General features: G+C 46.6%; 1 pseudogene; it reads left to right on the forward strand.

Moving 5' to 3' along the window:
• Positions 1 to 3791: 3791 nt before the first annotated feature.
• LOC137535433 (zinc finger protein 850-like) overlaps positions 3792 to 12661 on the forward strand; it is a 54859-nt pseudogene continuing 45989 nt past the window's right edge.

Genomic DNA, 12661 nt, shown 5'->3' on the forward strand with positions numbered 1-12661 from the left:
CCTGAATCACTGGGCCATATCAACTGACAATGGCTTAAATGAATGGCACATGATTATCTGGGTTCCTTTGTTGTGGCCGGTGGTGATGGTGAGGCATGTCTGGGCAGTGGTGACCCCATACAGTTTTGGGGGAATGGGCTTGGCATCTGCCCACAATTGGCCCAGAATGCCATTCAAGTTTTTTCTTGCTCGGCATCCAGTGATCTGTCTGCAGACCCTTCAGTGCTGCTGCTGGTGTGGTCACAGGCAATCCACCATGTCTGTCACCAGATAATGGCCATTACCTCACTTTGTTTTCAAAACTGAATGAGAGGTGGGTTAGTAACTACCAGCCTGCCACTAGTGATGTCACAGACTGATGCCAGAAATATGCCAATTCATGCTGCTTCTGCTACCCCAGACACTGGCTGCCACCACAATAATACAAAAGATCACAGCAAAGAAACCAACACAATAATGGCTTCCATGGAGAAACATGAATAGTAACAAAAAGAAGAAAACAAAGCTTCCATGTACAGCTCACAGAATACTAATAACACCTCATAGGTCACCTATTATATGTATTGAGGGAACATATTCCAAAACATAGAATCAATTAAAACTTTAAAATCACTTCTTTTCCAGTCCATCAACTAGCATTAAACAACCTCGCGCTCCCACCACCCAAGGGACAGATTCACCATTGACGTTGTGCCCCCTCAGTGGCAAATCTGTACCTTGGGTGGTGGGAGCATGATGATGTTTGGTGCCCAGAGACCACCACATTTTGGGGTGGTACCGGTTCATCGAGGACTTGTTCATCTTATACATATGTACATATATGCAACCTACCAGTGAGGTCAGGAGTACTGTTGTTAGGAACCTCCCTGTTGCGCACTGTTCTGCTTGGAGATCAAGCCGAGGCCTCTACTTCCGGGTCTCACCAGTCATTCCCTGTTGTTGATGCGCCTGCTGTGAATCGACACGCGCATATTGCTGGATGGCTGTTGTGCTCCTCTTGCCTGCATTACCTCCTTAGATGGCAGCAGAGATTGCATAACTGGCTGTGTCTTTGTTGTGTTGTGTCAGCGGACACTCTTGCAGCACTGTATGTGTGTGTCAGCTGATCTCTCCTGTCAGCTGACAGACAGGAATGTTTCTGGTCTGTGATTGGTTCTGAATGCATGTGGCCGGCCACTGATTGGATGCTTAGTATATTTAAACCTGCTGAGTGCGCTCTGTCATTGCCTGTGATAGTGTTAGCTGTGGCTAGTTGCTGGGTGCTCTCTGCTATTATCATTGATACTCTGGATTTGACCTCTGCCTGTTATCGACCATTCTTGCCTGCTGCCTGGACTGACCACTGCTTGCTTTTGACCTCCCTTGTCTGCCACCTGAATTGACCTTTGGATTGCCTAGTGACCTGACTGTGCCTTACCCCTCGTGCCTCGTTTAATCTGATTGCCTGTGTATGACCTGGACTGTTACTGGACTTCCTTTCCATCTCCTGTTTGGCTTTGGGGAGTTATTTGTCTATGTTCATTTCTTATACTTTGCACCTACAAGGCCTGGGTGTAACCGAAGTCGTATAGATGTTATTCCTCACCTACCGTTCACTCTATGTGGCACGTCCCTGCTTGAAGAAGGTGAAGTTAGATTGGGGTATAGGAGCTGAGCTGTGGACAGATAAGATACCAAGCCTGACAACTATCAATATTCAAAATCAGAGACTAGATCAATTGTAAGACATCTGTAATTTTCATGTTGCAATGCCAATGTGGGAAACAATAGGTTGGGCAAACGAGAAATCAGTGAATGGCCTGCTTATAAAAACATGTATCAACAGTGAAGCTAGCAGGAACAAGGAAAGACATTCACAACAATAGCAGCACATGCCTTTTTTGTACACATAAGAGTTCCTTGAAAGGTGGTTTTAACCGCATCAGGCAGGATATTGGAGGAGGAGACATTACCAGCAAATTACTAAAAGCTAAAGGGAAAGGGATCCATGGGGTACAAAGTAGGAGTCCATTGGGACTTAATGAGGAATACAGCTTTGAGTGCTTCCTTCCCAGATAAGCAGAGATTGCCTAAGATGGTTCTGATGTGATCTGGTGACAAATTTACATTTCCAGCATCATATTCTTAGCTTTATGTAACATTGTTCTTGTCTTCTCTTTCCTTCTGCTTGTTCATACTGATTTACAGATGCATGACTGGGATATACGTGTGCATGTGTATGCATTCTTGTGTGTGTATGCTTGTGTATGTATACTTGTGTATGCATGTGTTTATAGCATTTTAATGGCAGCTCTCGTCTTCACTTTCCTTCTGCTTCTTCATACCTATTTACTGGGACTGGGATATATACGTGCGCATTTGTATGTATGCATATGTATGTGTGTATGGCATCCAAATGGCAGCTCTCCGTCTCCAGTTTGGGGAATAATAATAATAGTTAAAACAACAATTATTGGCTCCTCCAATGAACTTCGCCTGACTGCTCCATGCATCACCCAATACCATGCATGCCTGCAAGAATTCTCAAGAACTGCCCCGACACTATGGAACTCCATACCTCCCACCAATAGGGTTTCACCCTCTTGCAACATATTCAAGAAGGCCCTCAAAACTCACCTTTTCACTCCCCCTTCCCCCTCATTGGAGCTCTAAACCCCGCAGCTGAACTCTGGTCCCCTACCTTTCGTGTCCCTACCTCTCCCTCTAGATTGTAAGCCTACGGGCAGAGTCATCCTCCTTATGTCTCCTACCTGATCACACACCTCCATTACTGTACACACATCCTATGGATCTCAATGAACTCTTAAGTGAACTGGACTTGCTTAATCTCCATGCTCCCATCCAGTGACTGTGGCTATCATTCTAAAGTTGTGCGATAAAAAAAATCTTGGAGGGAAAATTCCGCATTCGGTATTTTAGACTTGTGTTTGCTAATTCATAAACCTTTTCACAGCTGCGGTAGAAATGTGGTATTTTCCCAAACTGAGCTGTCGGTATGAGGAATGTAAGCTGTCAGAGTTAAAGCGGCTGGCTGATTTGTTACATTCCTGCACCGCAGAGACAGCAATAAAAGGGGCATCCCCAATTTCCCTTTCCCTCTCCTTGCCCTGAATCTGCTTTGTATCTGTCTATTAGTCTTTCTAAACAATATATTTAATTACTACAGCTTAGAACAACTTTACACATGCAGGCTTTCTAATGTGAAATTACATCTGAAACAGGTACCCAAGAGGTTAAAAACTCAGCATGGGGTATTCAGGCTTTTTACACAGTCCACCTCTCTTATCACACTGTTATCAGTGTTATCACCTACTCACAGCAGGCGGTATTCTCCATGTCAATACTGCCTGCTCTAATCTTTATGAATTGACATTTAATTACATTTTACAACATGTGCTGGAGGTGTTCCCCTCACAAGGCGGTAATTCATCTCCCTGCTTGGTAATTGTAGCTTTTCATGCGGAAACAGCTTTTATGAATAGACATTTTGCTAAGTGCTCGGGAAAGTCTGCTATTTTCAGCATTACTGCATGCAGTAATGCTTTATGAATGACAGCCTAAGTATTACCTTGCACTCATACTGTGCTACGTGATCTGGTTTGCTTGTATTCCTGTATTGTCCTATTGCTTTATGTCGACCCTAATTATTGTCTGTAACCTTAACTAATGTCCAGTGCTGTGTAATATTTTGGCGCTTTATAAATGCAATAAATAAATAAACAGAAACTGCAGTTAGTTTAGTCAACACTAGATGGCGATCGTACACACAGGAAGTGATGTACCACAGCAGGAAGAGAAGTTGTAGAAAATGGAGAAAACACGCAGCTGGAAGAGGTAATTGTGTGATTGTTGTTATATATTATGCAAAGCAGAGGTCAGGGTGGACATACTTGGTATATATTGGGCAGTGCAGAGGTCGGAGTGGACATACTTGTTATATATTGGGCAGAGCAGAAGTCAGGGTGGACATACTTGTTATATATTGGGCAGAGCAGAAGTCAGGGTGGACATACTTGTTATATATTGGGCAGAGCAGAGGTCGGGGTGGACATACTTGTTATATATTGGGCAGAGCAGAGGTCGGGGTGGACATACTTGTTATATATTGGGCAGAGCAGAGGTCGGGGTGGACATACTTGTTATATATTGGGCAGAGCAGAGGTCGGGGTGGACATACTTGTTATATATTGGGCAGAGCAGAGGTCAGGGTGGACATACTTGTTATATATTGGGCAGAGCAGAGGTCGGGGTGGACATACTTGTTATATATTGGGCAGAGCAGAAGTCAGGGTGGACATACTTGTTATATATTGGGCAGAGCAGAGGTAGTGGTGGACATACTTGTTATATATTGGGCAGAGTAGAGGTCGGGGTGGACATACTTGTTATATATTGGGCAGAGCAGAGGTCGGGGTGGACATACTTGTTATATATTGGGCAGAGCAGAGGTCGGGGTGGACATACTTGTTATATATTGGGCAGAGCAGAGGTCGGGGCGGGCATACTTGTTATATATTGTGCAGAGCAGTGGTCGGAGTGGACATACTTGTTATATATTGGGCAGAGGTCGGGGTGGACATACTTGTTATATATTGGGCAATGCAGAGGTCGGGGTGGACATACTTGTTATATATCGGGCAGAGCAGAGGTCGGGGTGGACATACTTGTATATTGGGCAGAGCAGAGGTCGGGGTGGACATACTTGTTATATATCGGGCAGAGCAGAGGTCGGGGTGGACATACTTGTTATATATTGGGCAGAGCAGAGGTCGGGGTGGACATACTTGTTGTATATTGGGCAAAGCAGAGGTCTGGGTGCACATACTTGTTATATATCGGGCAGAGCAGAGGTCGGGGTGGACATACTTGTTGTATATTGGGCAGAGCAGAGGTCGGGGTGGACATACTTGTTATATATTGGGCAGAGCAGAGGTCGGGGTGGACATACTTGTTATATATTGAGCAGAGGTCGGGTGGACATACTTGTTATATATTGGGCAGGGCAGAGGTCGGGGTGGACATACTTGTTATATATTGAGCAGAGCAGAGGTCGGGGTGGACATACTTGTTATGTATTGGGCAGAGCAGAGGTCGGGTGGGCATACTTGTTATATATTGGGCAGAGCAGAGGTTGGGGTGGACATACTTTGTTACAGAGGAGGTCAGTGCGGAGCTGTGACTGGCCGATCCTGTATGCCATGGAATACTGAGCCCATAAGATCCTTGTGGAGCAGCTACCTCCTCCACCTGGTGCATCACACATATGCACACTCTCTGTATTACCTTATCTGGATTTCTATTACTTCTTATGCTATAAATCATGCATCTAAATACACCTGTTATCATCTGTGGTTATTACTGCAGCCACAGGAGTTTTATGTCCTGCAGTGGGAAAGGTTGGAGTCTGCACAAAGATGATGGCTGGTGGGTCACAGCTAGGGGGTGGAGCCATGTAACAAGGGGTGTGCCAGGTAGGACAGGCAGAGGAGATGGAGGCTGCAGCTGGAGAGGGGTTGGGTGGCCTCTGCTGCTTTGGTCCTGGTATTGGCACTGTCCCAGCTGGGAGGTTTGTTGCTACGGCTCTTGGAGGGTTTGGGGTTATTAGGTGATGGACAGGTGGGCTCAGGTATGGTCAGGATATGGAGCTGCAGTCCCATCTGCGTACGAGAGGATTTGCCGTCGTAGACTTGGGCTCAGGATACAGCCGGTATTGCGTATCCTGCTGTCCCGGCGACGTAAGATATTATTCCCTCTCTAGGTCCACATGGATAGTGGGGAATGAAATAATTCGGCTTCCAGCAATTGCTGGAGGAGGAATTATAGTGTTTTATAAGTAAGTTCAGCTCCGTCTTCTGAAGGCGCTGAAGTTACTCACTGCTGCGACCAAATCTACTGCGCTGGATTGTCAGTGTTCAGTCCCATCTGCCTAGTTCATCAGGTGCCAGAGCCATAAGTAATGATAGTTTATAGCTAATTAGCTGCAGGCCTCTGCTCCTATCTTCCTCTGTCTCCAGCTGTTCTCTCCTCACATCCTCATCCATCTACCGCTGCCAGCACTGCTGTAACCTCCCAGGAATGTGTGCATGGAGAGGAGGAGAGAAGCACCAGATGATGAGCAAGGCACACTGGAGGAGAGGACTGTGGTACTGAATGTGCAGGAGCCCACAGCTTATGGGATATTATCAACCCTTCTTTTCTATGCTCTGATTTTTACTGCTAATATCTTACAGATAAAATTTGTTTTTCTTTTCAGTTTTGATATCTGAGCTCAAAGAACAGGAGAGGTGTGATCAGCAGCCTATGGAGGAGGGTGACATGATGAGGACAATTAAAGAGGAAGAGGAGACGTATGTGAGGAGTGATCAGCAGTCTATAGAGGAGGGTGACATGATGAGGACAATTAAGAAGGAAGAAGAGACATATGTGAGGAGTGACCAGCAGTCTATGGAGGAGAGTGACATGATGGGGACAATTAAGAAGGAAGAAGAGGAGACGTATGTGAGGAGTGATCAGCAGTCTATGGAGGAGGGTGACATGATGAGGACAATTAAGAAGGAAGAAGAGGAGACGTATGTGAGGAGTGACCAGCAGTCTATGGAGGAGAGTGACATGATGGGGACAATTAAGAAGGAAGAAGAGGAGATGTATGTGAGGAGTGATCAGCAGTCTATAGAGAAGGGTGACATGATGGGGACAATTAAGAAGGAAAAAGAGGAGATGTATGTGAGGAGTGATCAGCAGTCTATGGAGGAGGGTGACATGATGAGGACAATTAAGAAGGAAGAAGAGGAGATGTATGTGAGGAGTGATCAGCAGTCTATGGAGGAGGGTGACATGATGAGGACAATTAAGAAGGAAGAAGAGGAGATGTATGTGAGGAGTGATCAGCAGTCTATAGAGAAGGGTGACATGATGGGGACAATTAAGAAGGAAGAAGAGGAGATGTATGTGAGGAGTGATCAGCAGTCTATGGAGGAGGGTGACATGATGAGGACAATTAAGAAGGAAGAAGACGAGATGTATGTGAGGAGTGATCAGCAGTCTATAGAGAAGGGTGACATGATGGGGACAATCAAGAAGGAAGAAGAAGAGACATATGTGAGGAGTGATCATCAGTCTATGGAGGAGGGAGACATGATGAGGACATCTAAGGAGGAAGACGTTATTACAAGGATGCGTGTCGGTGAGTGATAAACATTAGATATACAAAATACTTAAGCTAAATATATATAGAACCCACTCCCGTGCCACCTTTCTGCACATCCCCCCCTCAGCTCTTGGTGTCCTCTGGCCTCTTTTCCCCTATAATAATAAATAATGTACTCCTGTCCCCCCCCCCCCTCTCCATATCCCCGCTCAACTCATCACCTCTGACTCTTCACTGCATCCAAAAATTACAGGTGAACACAGAAAACGTGATGACGGTGCACAACAAAGCCCGCAAAATCATGAGAACAAGTGTGCTCCCTGCCTGAGTCTCTAGAAGGGTGTAGGCTGGGGGGGTTCTGTAAGACGCACGGCTGCTTGTGCTGCAGACAAATCATGACAACTGTTCTCCCTGCCTGAGTCTCTAGAAGGGTGTAAGCTGGGGGGGTGTTCTGTAAGATGCACGGCCACTTGTGCTGCAGACAAATCATGACAAGTGTGCTCCCTGCCTGAGTCTCTAGATGGGTGTAAGCTGGGGGGGGGGGGGGGGGTGTTCTGTAAGATGCATGGCCACTTGTGCTGCAGACAAATCATGACAAGTGTGCCCCCTGCCTGAGTCTCTAGAAGGGTGTAAGCTGGGGGGTGTTCTGTAAGATGCATGGCCACTTGTGCTGCAGACAAATCATGACAAGTGTGCTCCCTGCCTGAGTCTCTAGACGGGTGTAAGCTGGGGGTGTTCTGTAAGATGCACGGCCACTTGTGCTGCAGACAGATCATGACAAGTGGGCTCCCTGCCTGAGTCTCTAGAAGGATGTAAGCTGGGGGTGTTCTGTAAGATGCACGGCCACTTGTGCTGCAGACAAATCATGACAAGTGTGCCCCCTGCCTGAGCCTCTAGAAGGGTGTAAGCTGGGGGGTGTTCTGTAAGATGCACGGCCACTTGTGCTGCAGACAAATCATGACAAGTGTGCCCCCTGCCTGAGCCTCTAGAAGGGTGTAAGCTGGGGGTGTTCTGTAAGATGCACGGCCACTTGTGCTGCAGACAAATCATGACAAGTGTGCCCCCTGCCTGAGTCTCTAGAAGGGTGTAAGCTGGGGGGTGTTCTGTAAGATGCACGGCCACTTGTGCTGCAGACAAATCATGACAAGTGTGCTCCCTGCCTGAGTCTCTAGAAGGGTGTAAGCTGGGGGGTGTTCTGTAAGATGCACGGCCACTTGTGCTGCAGACAAATCATGACAAGTGTGCCCCCTGCCTGAGTCTCTAGAAAGGGTGTAAGCTGGGGGGGGGGGGGGGGGGGGTGTTCTGTAAGATGCACGGCCACTTGTGCTGCAGACAAATCATGACAAGTGTGCTCCCTGCCTGAGTCTCTAGAAGGGTGTAAGCTGGGGGGAGTTCTGTAAGATGCACGGCCACTTGTGCTGCAGACAAATCATGACAAGTGTGCTCCCTGCCTGAGTCTCTAGAAGGGTGTAAGCTGGAGGTGTTCTGTAAGATGCACGGCCACTTGTGCTGCAGACAAATCATGACAAGTGTGCCCCCTGCCTGAGTCTCTAGAAAGGGTGTAAGCTGGGGGGGGGGGGGGGTGTTCTGTAAGATGCACGGCCACTTGTGCTGCAGACAAATCATGACAAGTGTGCTCCCTGCCTGAGTCTCTAGAAGGGTGTAAGCTGGGGGGAGTTCTGTAAGACGCACGGCCACTTGTGCTGCAGACAAATCATGACAAGTGTGCTCCCTGCCTGAGTCTCTAGAAGGGTGTAAGCTGGGGGGTGTTCTGTAAGATGCATGGCCACTTGTGCTGCAGACAAATCATGACAAGTGTGCTCCCTGCTTGAGTCTCTAGAAGGGTGTAAGCTGGGGGTGTTCTGTAAGATGCACAGCCACTTGTGCTGCAGACAAATCATGACAAGTGTGCTTCCTGCATGAGTCTCTAGAAGGGTGTAAGCTGGGGGTGTTCTGTAAGATGCACGGCCACTTGTGCTGCAGACAAATCATGACAAGTGTGCTCCCTGCCTGAGTCTCTAGAAGGGTGTAAGCTGGGGGAGTTCTGTAAGATGCACGGCCACTTGTGCTGCAGACAAATCATGACAAGTGTGCTCCCTGCTTGAGTCTCTAGAAGGGTGTAAGCTGGGGGGTGTTCTGTAAGTCGCACGGCCACCTGTGCTGCAGACAAATCATGACAAGTGTGCTCCCTGCCTGAGTCTCTAGAAGGGTGTAAGCTGGGGGGTGTTCTGTAAGATGCACGGCCACTTGTGCTGCAGACAAATCATGACAAGTGTGCTCCCTGCCTGAGTCTCTAGAAGGATGTAAGCTGGGGGGTGTTCTGTAAGACACACGGCCACTTGTGCTGCAGACAAACCATGACAAGTGCGCTCCCTGCCTGAGTCTCTAGAAGGGTGTAAGCTGGGGGGTGTTCTGTAAGACACACCGCCACTTGTGCTGCAGACAAATCATGACAAGTGCGCTCCCTGCCTGAGTCTCTAGAAGGGTGTAAGCTGGAGGGTGTTTTTTAAGACGCACGGCCACTTGTGCTGCAGACAAATCATGACAAGTGCGCTCCCTGCCTGAGTCTCTAGAAGGGTGTAAGCTGGAGGGTGTTTTTTAAGATGCACAACCACTTGTGCTGCAGAGAAATCATGACAAGTGTGCTCCCTGAAGGAGTCTCTAGAAGGGTGTAAGCTGGGGGGGGGGGGAGGGGTGTTATGTAAGAAATCTCTGAGACAACTTTCTGTATCCTTCCCCTAAACCATGATAGTGAACAATCTTTGTCTTCAGCTCATTTGAGAGTTGTTTTGAGACCCCCATGTTGCTACTCTTCAGAGAAAATGAAAAGAGGAGAAAAACTTACAATTGACCCCCTTAAATACTCTTTCTCATAACTGGATTCACTTGTGTATGTAGGTCGGCGGTCACTGAGCTTACCAAGCCAATTTGAGTTCCAATAATTAGTTCTAAAGGTTTTGGAATCAATACAATTACAACAGTACCCACATTTATGCATTTGCCTAATTTTATTTAAACAATTATTGCACACTTAATTTTACGTCTCAAATATCACTGCGTGTGTCTCCTATATGATATATTTAACTGACATTTTTTGTCGTAACAACCAACGATTTATACAGGAAAATCATGACGATTAACAAGGTTGCCCAAACTTTCACATCCCACTGTATGTAATGCTTAAGTCATGAGTGCCACTATGACTATATATAATATAAGAGAATGTTGTGCCCACCCTTCAACACTGGGTGATGGTGTGAGTCTATAGTCCAGAACATTATTCTTCATGAAGACTATATGCCTCTGGGTTTCCCTTCCCCCTTCTGGGCTCTGAAGTTATATTTTACTGTTACACGTTAGTAATTAGTTTAACTGCCTAAGATAAGTTTCCTCCTCCCAGTACTGACTGGGTGTTGCTGGGCAGTGGACCTCAGCTGTTCGTCCGTGTATATAATTACACATCAGTAAGTTAGTTAGTAGCCTTTCTCTTAGCAGATAGTGAAGAGTAGGCGGGGTTTTGGGAATAAGCTACTCTGCGAGTCGTTAGACGTAGAAGGGTGGGAGTTGAGGGATATGGGAGTTCGGTAGGTCACGGTTCATAACCGCTTAAGATAATAATGATTATTTCTAATATTTTGCTCTTCTTTCCAACTTTTCTCTCTACCTTTGCCCTCTCTTGGGCACAACTGCTTACCAATTGTTACATGTATAAATATTTTACAACTTCTGATGCCATGGCAACTGCACGACAGGTAGATCTACCATCCAGCTTGACCTGCGTTTCATGGAATGTTCCGGGTCTCAACTCCAAATTTAGGAGAGCTTTAGTTTTTAATTTCTTAAAAAAATATCATCCTCCTATCTGCATTTTGCAGGAGACTCACTTAATCGGTAGAACTATAATGGCCTTAAAAAAACCATGGGTGGGCATTACTTTCACTCTACATATTCTACTCATTCTAGAGGGGTTCGTATCCTATTACATAAATCCTTACACATGACAATACAGCTAGTCAAGCTGGATACCTCCGGCAGATCTGTATTAATACAAGCAATTCTTTTTGGGGCCCCCTTCATTATAATTGGTTTATACCTGCCACCCACTGGAAGCATTGAGCTTTTAAATTACCTCATTACCATAATAACTCAATTACCACCGGCCAAAATCCTATGGGCTGGAGACTTCAATGTAGCTCCCAACCCAACCATTGATAGACTGACCCATACTGGATCAGAAAGATCCAACCTAGCTGCATGGGCAGAAACACATTCCTTAACCTCCCTGGCGGTACAATAAATCCGCCAGGGGGCAGCGCAGCACTTTAAAAAAAATTTTTTTTAAAGCATGTAGCTAGCCTAGCGCTAGCTACATGCTTCCCCCCTACCTTCGCTATCCCTCCCAACCCTCCGATCACCGCCGGCGCTTTTACCCTGCAGGGATTCTCGTTCTGAATGGGATTCCCTGTATGGGCTTTCCCGTCGCCTTGGCGACGATTGCGATGACGTCACCGACGTCGTGACGTCAGTGGGTATTCCGATCCACCCCTCAGCGCTGCCTGGCACTGATTGGCCAGGCAGCGAAAGGAGTCTGGGGGCGGCGCGGATAGCGACGAATCGGCGGGTATCGGCGGCGATCGTTATGCACATGCAGATAGCAAAGTGCTAGCTTTGTGTAGCAAAAAAAAATTATGTAAATCGGCCCAGCAGGGCCTGAGCGGCACCCTCCGGCGGCTTACCCCGTGTCCAGCACAGGGTTACCGCTAAGGAGGTTAATAGATATGTGGAGATGGAAACATCTGAGTGAAACTAGATACACCTGCTCTTCTACTGCACATAAAACTTTATCACAAATAGATCTCATTTATACAACAGATGATGTATTGCCAATGATTCAAAAGGTGGACATATTCCCTAGTGCTATATCAGATCACGCTCCTGTACTTCTCACATTAAACTTGGAAGGTGTCCTCGGGGCTAGGTCATGGCGGTTATCCAGATTCTGGATCTCGGAGCCATTGGAAGATGCTGCTGTCACTAACAAGACCACACAAGTCTTCCAACTGACTAGAGGTACTAGACAGGGGTGTCCCCTTTCACCGAGTCTATTTGCCTTGGCCATCGAACCGCTAGCAATCATGATTAGACACTCTAATAGCATTGTGGGATCTCACTCTATGCAGATGACGTCCTCCTATATCTAGCAGATTCGGGTCCCTCTCTTACTGCAGCTCTGGAAACTGTAGACTATTGTGGCCGATGGTCAGGATTGAAAATAAAACAAAATCTATTCTCCTCCCACTGGATGATAACTTCCCATCCAATGATAACCCTGGCCTAATGTTACAATGCTCAAACAAATTCACATATTTCGGCCTGGTGATACAGAAGGACCTTCAAATGTTTCTAGCCAATAACTTTATTCCCATCATAAAAAGTAAAAGATAAATGTAGCGCCCGGCAGGAAATTCCCCTAACCTTGGTAGGGAGAGTTAATGCGATAAAAATGATGTTACT

This window comes from Hyperolius riggenbachi, chromosome 10 (genome assembly GCF_040937935.1).
Source record: "Hyperolius riggenbachi isolate aHypRig1 chromosome 10, aHypRig1.pri, whole genome shotgun sequence".
Classification (NCBI taxonomy): domain Eukaryota; kingdom Metazoa; phylum Chordata; class Amphibia; order Anura; family Hyperoliidae; genus Hyperolius; species Hyperolius riggenbachi.